Raw genomic sequence first — 17,378 nt, 5'->3', positions numbered from 1 at the left:
AATAAAGAAATCCAAGATAGAGAAACCCGGAATAAAGAAATCCAGAATAAAGAGATCCAGGATAAAGAAACCCAAGATATGATACTATGCCGGAGAATCGAAAACCAAACTCATAGAGAAAATACGGAATACCCCGATAATTCTTCAAAGAAAGAAAGTCCAGAAGAAAACATCATTTAATCCCACTAAAATCAAATATAACAAGATCAATATATCTTCCCATACATATATATCAGATGAAGCATCAAGTAGAAGAAACAGAATCATAATATCATATGTATTCTCTCATCAATTCTTATCAGACGAAATGAAATAGAATACCCGATGAAATAGAGCAATATAAATTATAAACCAGTCAGACTACCAATGCTTTCATCCAACACCAAATTAGAAGACATTCCTATATAACAAGAATTTCTTCAGAAGATCAATAGCCATAGAAATATTTCTGAGAACGGGTGAACACATAGAACATCTCAAAAGAGACTGCTAAATCTGTCCAGTCATAACTGTCACACTCAGATAATTCACATTTCAAATATCATTTCCCCAACTAGTTCTACCGTCACAAATTTCATATTAAACCATTCACTAAAGAATGCCAGTTCTGAATAAATTTCGATTTACACTTTTCTCGACCTTGCACCTGAGTAATTCGGTTTACCAAGGAGAATTCCTTTTCTAACTGGGACAGTGCATAACTCCAATAATTTTTACGTCAATCCGATACTTTACTGGCTCTGACTTTACTTATCAGCTCATTTTTAATCTATAATCATACTTATAATTATTCTATCACAGTACTCTTTGGGTTCTCAACCGGAAACTTATTCAATACAAATTTCATGAAATTCCATTATAAGTACCACTTCGGTAAGGGGGAGGGGTTGTAGGACCTCTGACTCGACTTTCTTATACATACACATATGACACAACTTCCATCATCATAGTAACATCATCAAAATCATGTCATTGGCTTACACCAATTTTCCTATTGTCCCATTTAGACAATATACTTATGCATACATTCTATGTTTTCTAGATAGCTTTACTTATCCATTCATTTAATTAAATTAATTCATACTCATGACATCATATAAGACCAAACAAACATAGATATTTGCATCACAATCACAACTTTCATTTCGTGCATCATCATGTACATATGATTACAATCATATAATTCAGTCCAACAATTTAACATAGATAAGTTCATTTCATTATAATCCTTTACCTCATAAAAATTATATATCATTAACATTTATCAACATTCGACGTCCAAATCAAGACAAGGACATTTTCACTCGTATCATAATATTATGACCTTTATTCATACCTCTACTACTTTCTATTTATTCCGTTCATCTTATCAAGTAAGCCACATACACTACATCATATGAGCATTAAGCAAATATGAATATTTATCACATATGTATCATAAACCTTTATTCATACTTTTCTAAACTGAGACTTATCATAATCATAATTTTACTCAAATACCTTCAAATAACATTGAACATGGTCGGCGCAGCTCGATTGGAGAGTACCCTGTCTAAATAAGACAGTACTCATACGCGTCGGAAGACATCACACTATCACAGATCAATGGCATGTATAGCTAAACTTTTACACATGCTAGGTTAGTCCGAGAACTGACTAAACCTGCTCTGATACCACTAAATGTAACGCCCCGTATCCGAGACCGTTTCCGGAGTCGAACACGAGGTGTTAACGGACTTAATTCATTACTTAAACAGCTCATACAATTCATTTTAAAATTTCCAGACAAGTTGGCTAACTGCATCACAGTCGCTTTAAAAATCATATCTCGAGTTTCGAAACTCAAAATCCAATTCCTTAAATTTTTCCTGAAACTAGACTCATATATCTATCTACTAATATTTTTATAGAATTTTTGGTCAGGCCAATTAGTACAGTTTATTAGTTAAATTCTCCCCTGTTTCAGGGTTCAACTACTCTGACCTTTGTGTATTACGAATCAGATATCTCCCTGTACAGAGCTTCAATGATAATGCCGTTTGTCTCTAATAAAACTAGACTCAATAAGGAATCTGTACATATAAATCGTGACTTCTAATTATCTTTGTAAAATTTATGGTGAATTTCCAAAGTCAGAACAGGGGATCCAGAAATCGCTCTGGCCCTGTTTCACAAAAATTTAAACATCTTATAAAATATAGCTCATATACCTGTCTCGCTTATTCCATATTAAAGTAGACTCATCAAGCTTCGATTCCATAACTTATTCATTATTTAATTCCATTTCTAATATTTTTAGTGATTTTTCAAACTCACGTCACTGCTGCTGTCTGAATCTATTTTATGGTAAATTTTACCTATTTCATGGTTTCCATGGATTAGCTAGCAATTTGACATACATAATACCAAATATGATCATGATTAGTCATTCCAATGGCTAATCATTACCAAGCATTTCTATTTCCATACCACTCAATAACCATATCATAAGACCATATATACAAAATGATTATAATGCTATACATGCCATACTCAAAATATACAAGCCATTATGCCAAGATGGTATACGGATAGTGTGAGCGTGCCTCCGACCGTTTCCGATTTCCGAGCTGGCTTGTCAACACTACAAGGAATGAAAAGGAGGGAGTAAGCATAAATGCTTAGTAAGCTCACATGCAAATAGCAAGTAACACAACTATATACGCAAACATAAAACATCATTTGCATAATCATCACCGAGACATTCATATCACATTTTCATTTATCATCTTACCATATTGTTGTTATATCGAGTTTTCAACCCGAGGGTTAAGTACATACCTGTTCAAAGTACCCATTTCACAACACTTACCAGTACGTCCCTTTCATCTTGAGTATTCCTCCATTTCAGTAGAACTTTACCCGTTGAACACATCGGAATATAATTCGGATACATGGAAAGTTTGCACATAAGTTCCACATATGTAGCCAAGCTACCATGTAACCCGCCCATAAGCGAACTCGGACTCAACTCAACGAGCTCGGGCGTTCGTATCCATAGGTGAACTCGGACTCAACTCAACAAGTTCGGATGCCTAGTTACATTTCACAAACTCGGACTCAACTCAATGAGTTCGGACGCTCGCATCCATAAGTGAACTCGGACTCAACTCAATGAGTTCGTATGCCCAAATATCCCAGTGACATGTCACTTGTATCCTAATCCATTCCTAAGGTTCAACGGGACCTTTTTCCCAATCATGTGTCTCAACCATCTTCTACGGAATGCCGATACCGATACTCGGTAGTATTTCACATTTTCCAAGTATATCACTTAATTTGACATATTATCAAACAATTATCACAAGTATAATATTTCATAATAATTATCATATCATTTAAAAAACATTAAAACATTTAAAATAATAACTATGTTACCAACATTTACATATGAACTTACCTCGTATGCGAAAATGGCTATTTTTACCATTTCGTCCACAACTTGGTATTTTCCCTATTTTAGCCCGAATTTCAGTTTTCCTTGCTCTATCATTTAAAATATAGTCTAATTAGGACTCACATTATTCAAAGTGACCCAAAATCATATTTGGGAAAAATTATAATTTTGCCCCTAAACTTTTGCATATTTACACTTTTGCCCCAAAGCTCGTAAATTAAACTTCAGCCTATTTTCTTATGTTTTATGACATGCTGATCATTTTCCCTTCTATGGCAATATCAAATTCTCACTCTAACATGTACTTATGACTATTAGGTATTTTTACCGATTAAGCCCTTTTGCTCGTTTTCACTTAAAACCGAGTAGCACAAGTTGTCTAACATAATTTAAAACCTTATATTCTATCATAAAACACCAAAATACACAAATTTCACCTATGGGTATTTTTCCAAATATAAACCCTAGGTTAAATTATTGCTAGCATAAGCTAAATCGAGCTACCGGGACTCCAAAAATGTAAAAATCATTAAAAACGAGGCTAGAACGGACTTACAATCGAGCTTGGAAGCTTGAAAAACCATAGCCATGGTTTCTCCTTGCTATATTCGGCCATGGGGTTGAAGATGAGCAAAATTGGCTTTTAATTTTGTATTTTAATTCATTTTACCCCTAAATGACCAAAATGCCCTTACTACTAAACTTTCCAAAAATTCCATCCATGTCCAATTTTTGTCCATAGACTTAGAAATTGGTAAAATTACTCTTTAAGGACCTCTAATTAATAATCTAATTCCATTTTATGCAAAATACTTCTAGAACACAAGTTTTGCAATTTATTCAATTTAGTCCCAAATTTCAAATTAAGCACTTTATGCATAAAATTTCTTCACGAAATTTTCACACAATCATGCAATCATATCATAGGCCTTAAAATAATCATAAAATAATTATTTCTATCTCAGATTTTGTGGTCACAAAACCACTATTCCGACTAGGCCCAAAATTAGGATATTACACAACCCCCAACCAAAGAGATGGTTGAAAACCAAGGCAATCAGCTACCTCCTGCAATTGCGGCTAATCAAATCCTGCTCCACGCACGATGTATGCTTATGCTAAACCTTTTTTAACAGGTTCTAAATCTAGCATAGTTAGACCTGCTGTAGCTGCAAATACTTTTGAATTAAAACCTAACACTATTCAAATGATAAAATAGTTTGTTCAGTTTGATGGTTTGCAGGATGAAGGTCCTAACGCTCACTTAGCAAATTTTTTTGAATTTTACGACACATTTAAAATCAATGGCATTTATGATTATGCCATTCGTCTTCGGTTATTTCCTTTTTCATTGAGGAATAAAGATAAACAGTGGTTGAACTTGTTACCACGAGGGTCAATTACTACTTGGGAACAAATGACTGAGAAATTTTTACTAAAATATTTTCCGCCGGCTAATATGGCTAAATTACATAATGATATCTCTTCTTTTATGTAGATGGATTTAAAAACACTTTACGATGCATGGGAGAGATACAAGGACTTACTGAGAAGGTGCCCTCACCATGGGTTACTGCTTTGGCTGCAAGTACAAACATTCCACAATGGTTTGAATCCCTCGACTCAGCAAATGGTTGACGCAGCTGCTGGCTGAACCATCAACAACAAAACGCCTGAAGAGGCTTATGAATTCATTGAAGAAATGTCACTGGATAACTATCAGTGGCAAGTCATGAGGACTAAGCCAACAAAATAGTCGGCGTTTATAACGTCGACTCAGTTACTATACTGTCAAATCAGGTAGAACTTCTCAATAAAAATATTGATGGTTTACTTAGTTCTGCACAGATACATCCAGTAATGAGGTGTGACTCAAGTGGAGGAGGTGTGCATACAGAATATCAATCCTTCAATCCCACAACCGAAGAGGAACAAGTCAACTATATGGGTAACAATAACTTTAGATCTCAAAATAACCCATACAGTAATACTTATAATGCAGGTTGGAGGAACCATCCAAATTTCTCCTGGGGTGGTCAAGGAAATCAAAAGCCACAAAATCCTCAGGGTTTTCAACAGCCACCTTACCAACAAGAGAAGAAACCGAACCTTGAGAAGATGCTCTCAAAATTCATATCAATGTCAAAAACCCATTTCCAAAATACCGAGACAGCACTTAAAAATCAACAAGCATCAATCCAAGGACTCGAAACTCAGATAGGCCAGCTTTCCAAACTGATCTCCGAACGACCACAAGGTAGTTTGCCAAGTAATACCGAACCTAACCCAAGGGAACAACTCAACGCAATTAATACTCAATATGACGAAGGAGTCGTTGAGCTTGAACCAGAACCGAGGTAGGAAACTGTGGTAAGCAAAGGGAGAGATGAGGTAGGTCAAAATACAAACAAACCAGTGACTGTCGAATATAAACCTCGTGTACCATACCCTAACGCGACAAGGAAAGACCGCTCAGACGAACAATTCGGTAAATTCCTTAAACTTTTGAAAAAATTACATATTAATTTACTGTTTATTGAAGCTTTGTCGCAGATGGCAAATGCAATGAAATTTTTAAAAGAGTTTTTAGTAAATAAGCGGAAGTTGGACGAAGCATCGCATGTGGAGCTAAATGCAGTCTGCTCAGTTATTCTACAGAATAAGCTACCCCACAAATTGAAAGATCCAGGGAGTTTTAAATTCCTTGTTTAATTGGTAGTTTAGATATAAGTCATGCATTAGCTGATTTAGGGGCTAGTATTAACGTAATGCCTTACAAAATGTTTAGGAAACTAGGTCTTGGGAAACCTAAACAAACTAGGATGAGCATTCAATTGGCAGATAAAACTATAAGATTCCCCAGGGGTATTATTGAAGATGTACTCGTAAAAGTAGATAAGTTCATATTTCCCGTTGATTTTGTTGTTCTAGACATAGAGGAGGATAATAACACCCCTTTGATTTTAGGGAGGCCCTTTTTAACAACTGCTAAAACAATTATTGATGTTGGCACAGGTGAGCTTACACTTCGTGTGGGAGACGAAACGATCACCCTTCAAGCTCGTAATTCTGGCATCACATCGAACATTGAAGGTAATAGTCCACATCAATCTACTAAAACTGACAATATGACTTTGCAAAAATTAAGCTTCAAAGAAGTTCACGAGCCATGTTCCAGAAATGATAGAGAACACAATCATGAAGAACGAAGGCTACAGATAGAGGAGCTAGACGAATGGTGAGCACACAAACCGATAACACATGATAAACTAAAACCATGCCAAAACAAGCCCGATGCCTCTCCTAATCAACTTAAGGTTAGCGATAAAGTCTTACTAGATGCCGTAGATCCCCACATTGTCACTACCACACCGAATGAGGAAATCCCTCTTACGGTACTCAGTATGTTTCCATTCGGTACGGGAGAGGTGAGTCACCCCAAGTTCGACACTTTTAAGGTAAACAACACCCATTTAAAACCTTATTTTGATGAGATTGATAGCAGGAATAAGGAGTACGAGCTCCTTGAACCACCCTGACCATTCACTAGAGAGGTAAGTCGAGCTTAGACTATAAATAAGCGCTTCTCGGAAGGCAACCCGAGCACTAACATATTTTGATTTCTTTATTTTTAATTTCTAACATGTTAAATAATTAACTTTATCTTTGAATTGCAAAGCTTTTCAACACACACGGCCAGGCACACGGGTGTGCCTAAAGTCATGGCCAAATAGGGGAAGAGACACGGCCGTGCGATACGGCCGTGTGGAAGCAGGACATGATTTCCCCAAAACACAGGATGCGATAAATCCCCATGGCCATACGACATGGCCATGGGTGAACTTGATAGGTGAACACGGGTGTGGGAATAGAAAAACACGGACGTACCAAGGGCAAGACTCGATTTTGTTTCTTCAACACGGACATGGGACACGCCCGTGACATTAAGACATGGACAATAATATACGGGCGTGGTACCCTAACACACGGCCGTGCGATACGATCACGCAGCGACACGGCCTAGACACACAGGCGTACGATAAGACCGTGTGGCGACATCTCAATTCACGACAAACACGATCGAGCCACGACCCACACAGGCGTGTGCTACGACCGTGCCACTTAAAGAATTAGAATAATTATCTTATTTTATTTTTCTTTTATTAAGTTTTTAAGGTTCATTTGTTCTCCTTTTTTTTTAAAAAAAAGGGCTTACCTTTAGAATCCAGCTTGCCATCCAAAGTATCTTCAATACTCAATCTCACCAATCCAAGAATATCATCCGTTCTTAATACAAGAAGTTTTACTCCTCCCCCCATCTTATTTTCATACTCTAATATCTATCTTTGTATATTGAGGGTAATGTATATCTTAAGTGTGGGGGGTATTCATGTCACTACCAGAAAAATCCCTGAATAATCACCTTGTTCTCATGAAAAACTCTCATATCATATTTAGGATAAATTTTAATTGATTTATGATTTTGATTGATATATCTTGAATTAAAACATAGGCATTTATGCATTGATTGTTTAAACTTTAAGACATTAGAGAATCAAGCATGATAAGTTGATTTTTAAGAATTTAAAATTATAGGTTGTTTCCTCAAGTCTAGGTATTATTTTGAATTGGAATTCACGAGTCTAAACATCAAAAAGCCATAATTTTTTGTGAGATTTTTGAGCCTTTTGAGCATCTATTAATTCTTTCATGTTGACTTTTATTATTGCTTTGAGTGCATCAGTATTGAACTGTTATTCTAGAACTTGCTTGATTATGCATGTCGAGACCACACCATTTGATTTGATATATCAAAATGACCAAGGCACTTAGGATTAACCCACTCATGCCACGAAAAGCCTACCTCCACGATTAACCCCTAGTAAACCCCCTTGAGCCTAATAAGCCATTTCTTGTATTACCCTTAATATTAACCTTTAACCCATTATTGTTGAGACCCCTTAATTTAATCCCTATTTTTGTCGAGATTTAAGTTGAGGAAATTGCTTAGCTATGTCTTGTTTGTAATAAGTTAGTCTATGAATATTTAACTTGTTCTTAAAAAAAAACTATGTATATATATTAGTAATTCCATATTCTGAGAAGAAGCTCTGTTGTACGCAAGTGAAGATTAACTCTTTTTCTAGTTAGGAAAATTTTAAATTCAATCTCGATTTTAACCCTTTCTTTCAGCTTGTGACCACACCCCGCTAACCAAGCCGCACTACAACCCTCTAAAGACCTTTTGATTGATGTATCATCTTAAATTATAGTGGTGGAGATTTGATTTTCATGCAAGCCTATGGTAATGACTTTTAATTATTGACTATTGAGTGCTTCATTTATTGTCCTTAAACACCTTGAGTGATTTGAGTGAATCTTTAGTGAGGATATGAAACTTTGTGATATTCTGAATCAAAGGTAATTACTTAGATGCGGAGAGACACCTATGTTTGCATGATTAAATACTCAACTTGGAATGTTTGAAACTTTTATGTTCTTTTAGTTGAATTCTCAATGTATGATTACCTATGGATTATTTTGAGATATTATCGATAAGAATTATAAGTTGAGGAGAATTTATTTTGATTATGAGTTGAGGATTTTTCTTGAGAACAAGCAAATGCTTAAGTGTGGGGGTATTTGATAAACCGTAAATTATACATATTTTTACCCCATGTTTAATGCATTTTATGGATGATTTCTCATTAGAATTAGTGATTTCGATGCTCCTAATGCTTTAATTTCATGTTTTATACTTAGGAGATCATAGGAGAGCGAAAGGAATGAGAAACGGGACAAAAAACAGAGAAAATAGGCCAAAGTACAAAATCAACACGGCCTGGACCTCATCACACGGGTAGACCACACAGCCGTGTCAATTTGGCAGGCTTGAACACGGTGTGAAGTAGTCGAACACGGGCGTGTGCCACGGGCATGTCTCTACCGAGCCCAAGTTGAGTCCAATTAGGGAAAGGTCAATTTTGAGGGGTTTTAGGCATTCCAAAGCCTATAAATACACCTTAGAGGAGGAGAAAAAGGGAGACGGAGAATAGGGGGTAAGGAATTACTCCAAGGAAGCCGATTGATCCATCTCAGAAGCCAGATTCATCATCAAGACTGAAGATTTCTCCTCAATTTCCCTTTAGGAGTTTTGGGTTTTCTTTATGTTTTGTATTCTTTATTCTTCTGAGATGTTTTCTTATTTAGTTATGAAATAAAACCCCTAAATACCTAAGAGGAATGAAACCTAAGTCGAATCTTGTTATTATTTTCTGAATCGTATGATAAATATTTAACTTGTTCTTAATTATGTGTTCTTAATTCTTGTTTTGATATCCCAGGATACTGATTCAAGACATGCTCTTTTTCAGAGGAGGAATAGACCCTGTCTAAGAGTACTTTTGTCATAATTAAGTGGAGTTGATTGCGCGCTTAGAAATAGGGTGACAAGATTTTGTCGGATTAGGGTGAAACCTAATAAGGGGATCCATAGATCGAGTTAATGCAACCCTAGAGTGTTAATTAGAGAAAAGTCTCGGTTATTCAATCTAGGGATTAGACATTATTAGTCTTGAATAGGGATAATAACATAACTTAGGGATCTCTATGGAACAAGTTGAATGAATAAATCGTCCAATTTGGAGCCAGAATAACAAGTAAAGTCTAGGTAGATTTTTCCTTAGGTATTGTCTCAAGTCAATCGATTTTCCCAAAAGCAATTCCCCAACTCTTTTCTCTGTGCATTCTTAGTTTAGATAATTAGTTATATTAAAACAAAACCCATTATTCTGAGGCTAGATAATAAAAAGACAGTCATTACTAGTACTTTTAGTTCCCTTGGGTATGATATCCCGGTCTTACCATTACTATACTATTGTTCGATAGGTGCGCTTGCCTTTTCGTCGTGATAATAGTTAGTCTAGGTTTGATCTTCAGTATAAATATTTATTACTTGTTACTAATCACGTGATCAGTGGATTCGAACTCTATGGAGTAGATGTTGACTTGGTAAAAGGGGAAGAGTATCATGGGATAAGATGTTGGTTGTTGGGGATTTGGAGGAGGAAAATGTGGAGAGATAAGAGGAGAAAATCGTGGGGTTGTAGAAGGGAAGAGTTGTAGCCGAATTGGGGAATTTGATTGTGCAAATTCGGCTAGGGAACTCACTTTATGCTTTTTCGGCAATTTGTGAATGTGTAGGAGCCGATTTTCCTCTCTAACATTTCAGGTTTTGTTTTTTTGACGTTTTTGGCTTCTTTTCTCCTTAGTGTCATTTTCACAAGTGACCATTTAGACTCTTTTACTTTTTTCGACATTGTCTTTAGGTTACATTCTTATTACCTTGTCGAATTCCCCATTCTTAACTTCTTCTTTACCGTTTTTACTGTTTCTTTTCTTTTCAAGATAGCCGAATATATATTTTTTCTCTTTAAGTCATTTCAATCTTTCTTTCATTTTTCTCTAAGCTGACCATTTCTTCTTCTTGTTCTCTTTCAGTTTCTTGTCTACCACCGGTGTTGTGGGATTAATTCGGTACACTGAAGTGTGGTGGTGTCGGTTTCATAAATATTTTGGTAATCGGTAAGTACTCGTAATATCCCCTTTTGCTATTCGGTCAATTCTATATGTATTCAATCTGTTTATTGAAACTTTGCTTTTAGGGAAGCCGAATGTTATATTTCCTCTTATCTATGCTAATTTCAATTCTTATTCGTTCTCTGTGGTGCATTATGCGATGGCTCTAGCGATCTCAGTGGATAAGGTGATCGTGAAGCCTTAGAACTTTTATATCTCTCATAATTCATTTAAGGTAAACTTGACACCTTGTTTTAGGTATTGACCGAATACTCAAATGAGTTATAGGGAAATATTCTTTTAACAAGAAACCATTCTGGGCAGTTATTCGCCTGGGTGCAAGGGTTGTTTTAGCCGGCGATTTTGGAGGGATTAGTCTAGATCATCAAATCGTGGTTGGTGTTCAAGGGGTGATTCGTAGGCTTTCGCGAATAAGTGTGTAATCGTACACCACTCAATTACTGTCAAAGCGAAAAGAGGTGTGTAATTACACCCCTATTAAACTGTGATTCGGTAAAAGCTAAAATGCAAACGCACGTGGGTCGATTCGAACCCACAAAACGTAGGCGATAGGCTAAAGAGGCCACCACATACATTTCCATGGACTTAGGCCGTTATGGGCCTCGATGGGTTGAAACACAAAATAAATATCATAGATGACGGATGAAACAACTAGAGTATGTTGTAGCATGGAATTGACCTGGATTGTGTGGGCCCAATGGACTTGTGGTTCCCACACGGGTAAAATTCTTAGTAAGATACAGTTAATAGATTAGACTATGAGGCTTGCGTTTTCGTGTCTGAATTTGGGCTAGATGGGTCACACGAGCGTGTGGTTTTGGGCCTATATTCGCTATTCTGGCCATGTAGGTTATCTAAGTCGCTCGAGGCGATAGTAGACCCTCTAAAAGGTCTTAATATGTATCGAGACACCAAAATTAGCTAAATGACCAAAATACCCCTAAGGGGTAAAATTACCATTTTACCCCTAATTGTCGAAATGACCATTATACCCCTAGAGGTAGGTTGGCTGATGAGTATTTGGTATACGTATGACTGTGTCTGAGTATGATCTTTTGTATACAAAATATATTTATGACATGACATTCTGCATGGGGTTGGGGACTGATTTGGAGGAAGTTCTGTACTAGTGGTTTTGCCACGCATTTTGATTCTAGTGGCTCCGCCATGTTTTCTGTTATTAGCAGCTTCGCTACGTTATTGATGTATTGACTGGGTGGATCGATCGAATCCTCACATGGTGTGTTGGCTGGTACAGGTGGTGTACTGGTTGGATTGGGTTGGGATACTTATTTGCTCTGTATTGATTTTGTTCTGGGCTTGAGCCCACTCTGCTACTATATAGGGCTAAAGTCAGACTACTCTGTTACTGAATAAGGCTATGGCCCAGACTGTTTTGGCATATTCTGATTTCTGTTGTTTGTTAGGGGATTACACATTGAGTTTTCACAAACTCACCCTTCCTTTTAACTGTACAGGTAATCCTCAGCCATAGACGATTTGAAGCTGCGAGGGACTCGGGGGTGACTACTTGAATACTGTTATTTGGATTTGATTTTAACTATTTCAAAATTACAATTTGGGTTTTTATTTATGTAATAAGGCCATTTAAGTGTTTTATTTTTTTCCTAATTAGGTTTTCCTTTTTTTATCTGAAACTGGTAGAATAAGATAACAGGTTTTTGAAATAATAAACATTTTCAAGAAAATCACATGTTTCAAATCCAAACTTTAGAAGCTTCTGCGTTTTTTTTAAATAACTGAATAAAACAAAGACAAATTTTAAGCAAACGTCTTGATGAAACGATAATAATAATAAGGGCTTTGAAACTTAGAAATAAACTTTTATCGACAAGACCAATTTTTGAGCGTAGTTTCGATGTGACATGCCAGATTCGGCCGTAACGTCTAGACCGGGTTTGGGGTGTTACATTTAGTAGTATCAGAGCCAAGTTGTAAAACTCAGCTGTGGAATGGGTTTTTGAAAATTTTTCTCAAAATTGAGTTTTCAAAAGTTTTTTTTTCTAAACCTTAGTTTTTGAAAGAGATGATTTTAAAGAATTTGGATTGTTTTAAAATGTTGACACTGGAGGTATGCCACACCGAGTCTCCGGTGCCAAATCTGTAAGTTCTTTGACACTGTTTACTATTATAGACTGAAATATTACTGTATAGGTAGTGGTAATATACTGGAAACCCTAGAGTCTGAGTTAATTGAGACTATAGAAGACTGAAAACTGTAGTGAGATTTTGCTCTACGAAAACAAAACTTTAACTACTGCTTGATCATAAAATATCCATTAATAATTACTGGAATTATGAATTGATTCATAAGACTCTTAAAACAAATAATACACTATAACGATATGAGTACAAGAGTTACTCGCGGAAGGGGTACACGAGGCGGCGGTAGAGGCCGAGGAAGTGCTAGGGTTGGGTCTTTAGAGTTGGGCCACGTGCCTGCTAGGGAGGCTTTACCATTGCCAGTGACTGAGACAGGGTCTCATGATCGAGCTACAAGGGATGATGCTTTATCCCAAGCAATGCTTCATGTTCTAAAGAGGGTTGCTGGAGCGAGTACTAGATCAATGGGCCGGGGGTTAATTTTTGAGCGACTCTGGGCTAATGGAGTGGAAATTTTTAGGACTGTTTCTAGTGTAGCTCCAAATGTGGCAGAGTACTAGTTAGAGGCCATTAAGCGGATAATGGACGAACCTTGATTGCACTGTAGTGCAAAAATTAAAAGGAGCAGTGTCTTTACTGCGAGATGAGGCCTACCAATGGTGGCTCACCGTGAGAGATGGTACGCAGGCCGACCATTTGACATGGGACTTCTTTAAGGTGGCCTTTCAAGGGAAATATGTTGGGGCGAGTTATGTGGACACCCGAAGGTAGGAATTTTTAAATCTGGCCCAAGGGAATAAGACTGTGGTAGAGTACAAGGCAGAGTTTCTACGGCTGAGTCGATATGCCCGTGGGATTGTCGCAATTGAGTATGAACACTGTGTGCATTTTGAGGATGGACTCTGGGATGCATTACGTGTGCTGATAGGTCCGCAGAGAGAGTGAGACTTTGCTGCCTTAGTTGAGAAAGCAAAAATTGCTGAGGATGTGAAGTACTCAAAGCGCCAAAATCGCGAGAAAGATAGGGGTAGATTTAAGAGGGATTCAGGGCCCTCGGGTTCTTTTAGAAGGCCTGTAAAGAAGGCTAGATATAAGGGCCAATCTGAGCAGTCCCTGTTACTATGGTTAGATTGCAGACTTGTGCAAATTGTGGGAGGTCTCATTAGGGTGAGTGTTGGAAACGAACCGGGGCATGCTTCAGATGTGGGTCTAAGAATCATCAAGTCAAAAATTGTCCTCAGAGGCCAGTTCAGATGCAAGCTTCAGAACAGAGGTTTGTTCAGTCGGTGAGAGGCGGTCAGCAGCCACTGAGAGGTCGTTGTTAGGCCAGAGGTGGAAACAGTAATGGACATGTTTGTGGAGCATCAGGCGGAGGTGCTGGTAATACTGAGGTGAGATGGCCAGCTCTGGTCTATACTGCTCGTCGCCGAGAGGATGGTGACACCCCTGACGTTATAGCTGGTATGCTTTTTATTCATAACATTCCATACATTGCTTTAATTGATATTGGGTCTACACATTTGTATGTTGCATGCACTGTATCTGAGATGTTGGGTATCCAGTTTGAGAATACGGCTAGTGAAATGACTGTTATAAGTCCACTGAGATAGTCAGTTAGGGTAGACAAATTGTTTAGAGACGTGCCCTTAGAAGTTCCAGGTATAATTTTTCCAGCAGATTTGATTGAATTACCATCTAGAGAATTCGACCTTATCTTGGGTATGGACCGACTAGTGAAACATCGTGCGAGTTTGGATTGCGCTGCTAAGCGAGTGGTGTTGAAAACTACCGAGAATGAGAAGGTAGCTGTGATAGGGGAGCGAAGGAATTATCTGTCTAATGTAATCTCAGCATTAAGGGCTGAAAAGTTGGTTTGCAAGGGTTGTGAGGAGTTTCTAGTGTATGTGACTATTTTTTATTCTGAACGTCTTTCGGTGGGAGATGTTAGAACTGTCAAGGAATTTCTGGATGTATTTCCTGATGAGCTTCCTAGGTTACCTCCGAACAGTGAGGTCGAATTCAGAATTGAACTGCTGCATGGAACAGCTCCGGTGTCTATCGCCCCGTATAGGATAGCATCGAAAGAGCTTGTGGAATTGAAGGCTCAAATTCAAGAGCTCCTGGACCGAGGGTTTATTCGACCAGTTATTTCTCTGTGGAGAGCACTGGTGTTGTTCGTAAAGAAAAAGGATGGGACTATGCACATGTGCATTGACTACCGGTAGTTAAACAAGCTGACGATCAAGAACAAGTACCCCCTTCCAAGGATTGGCGATCTTTTTGATCAACTTAAAGGAGCTTCAGTTTTCTCCAAATCGAACTCCGCTCTGGGTACCATCAGCTAAGGGTTAAGGAGGCTGATGTGTACAAGACAATATTTAGGACTCGGTATGGACACTACGAGTTCCTAGTAATGCAGTTTGGGCTTACCAATGCACCGACCGCCTTTATGGACCTTATGAATCGGGTGTTCCAACCCTATCTAGACCGATTCGTAGTTGTTTTTATAGATAACCTTGTAAAGTGGTTGCTTACGCATCACATCAGCTTAAGCCTCACAAGGCAAATTACCCTACTCACGACTTGGAATTGGCTGTAATGGTATTCGCGTTAAAGATTTGGAGGCACCACTTATACGGTGAGAAGTGTATTATATACACAGTCATAAGAGCCTCAAATACCTTCTTACTCAGAAGGATTTGAATCTTAGGCAGTGAAGATGGATAGAGCTGCTTAAGGATTATGATTGCTCGATTGAGTACCACCCTAGTAAGGCTAACGTGGTAGCTAACGCACTAATCCAGAGGGCTGTATCTGATTTGAGAGCGATGTTTGCTCGTCTCAGCCTGTTTGATAATGGTAGTTTATTAGTTGAGCTTTAAGTGAAACTGACGTGGACTGAAAAAATTAAGAATAAAAAGTTGTTAGATGAGTCACTGGTTTCTCACTTTCGACAAGTTGAGAATGGTGAGACTGCAGATTTTGGGCTGATTAGTGAGGGAGTATTGTGTTTCCGTGGGAGAGTTTGTATACCAAGAGATTCTGATTTGAGGTAGTCTATACTGCAAAAGGCACATAGTAGTCAATATGTTATGCATCCTAGCGGAAACAAGTTATACCAAGATCTTCATGAGCTGTATTGGTGGCCTAGAATGAAACGCGAAGTTACCGATTACGTGAGTAAGTGTCTGACTTGCCAGCAAGTTAAAGCTGAGCATCAGCTGCCTTCTGGGTTATTGCAGCCAGTTAAGATTCCACTCTGGAAGTGGGAAAGTGTAACCATGGATTTTTTGAGTGGGCTACCCTTGACGCCTACTAAGAAGGATTCGGTATGGGTTATCGTAGACAGACTGATGAAATCTACCCATTTTATACTAGTCAGCACTGGTTATTCGCTGCAGAAATTAGCCAAGTTGTATGTGGCTGAGATTGTGAGACTGCATGGAGTACCAGTTTCTATCATATCTGATAGAAATCCTAGATTTACATCTTGGTTCTAGAAGAAGTTACACGAGGCTTTGGATACAAGGTTGGACTTCAGTACTACATTCCATTCTCAGATATACAGCCAGTCAGAGAGGGTGATTTAGATACTGGAGGACATGCTAAGATGCTGTGTAATTGATTTTTGAGGAAGTTGGGAAGACTACTTGCCATTGGCAGAGTTCGCTTACAAAAATAGTTATCAATGCAGTATTCAGATGGCACCGTACAATGCGTTATATTGTTGTAGGTTTCGTACTCCTACCTGTTGGACGGAACTTGGTGAACAACGAGTTTTGGGGCCAGAGTTAGTTTCTGATATTGAAGAAAATGTAAAGTTAATTCGAGATCGGTTAAAAGAATCAACTGATAGGAAGAAATCATATGCAGACTTAAAGAGTAAAGAGATTGAGTATTCTGTGGGGGACTATGTCTTTCTGAAGGTCTCACTGTGGAAGAAAATCCTGAAATTTGGACGGAAGGGTAAGCTTAGCCATAGGTTTATCGGGCCTTGCTGGGTTCTGAAATGGGTGGGACCAGTTGCCTATCAGCTTGAGTTGCCTTCAGATTTAGACAGGATTTATGACGTGTTCCACGTCTCCATGCTGATGCGTTACTGCTCTGATCCTACGTATATTGTGCCAGTTGAGGAAATTGAGGTTAGGTCTGATTTGACTTTCGAGGAAGAACCAGTGCAGATACTGGATCGTGAAGTTAAATTGCTGAGAAGGAAATT

General features: G+C 38.0%; 1 non-coding gene across 1 annotated transcript; it reads right to left on the bottom strand.

Moving 5' to 3' along the window:
* Positions 1–4,902: 4,902 nt before the first annotated feature.
* Positions 4,903–5,008, bottom strand: LOC121217399 (small nucleolar RNA R71). The gene has a single exon (XR_005913505.1). It is a non-coding gene; the product is annotated as a small nucleolar RNA R71 (small nucleolar RNA).
* Positions 5,009–17,378: the final 12,370 nt, after the last annotated feature.

This window comes from Gossypium hirsutum, chromosome A02, assembly GCF_007990345.1.
Source record: "Gossypium hirsutum isolate 1008001.06 chromosome A02, Gossypium_hirsutum_v2.1, whole genome shotgun sequence".
Taxonomy (NCBI): domain Eukaryota; kingdom Viridiplantae; phylum Streptophyta; class Magnoliopsida; order Malvales; family Malvaceae; genus Gossypium; species Gossypium hirsutum.
The sequence above is the reverse complement of the archived record's forward strand: the minus strand, read 5'-3'. Positions and strand labels throughout refer to the sequence as shown.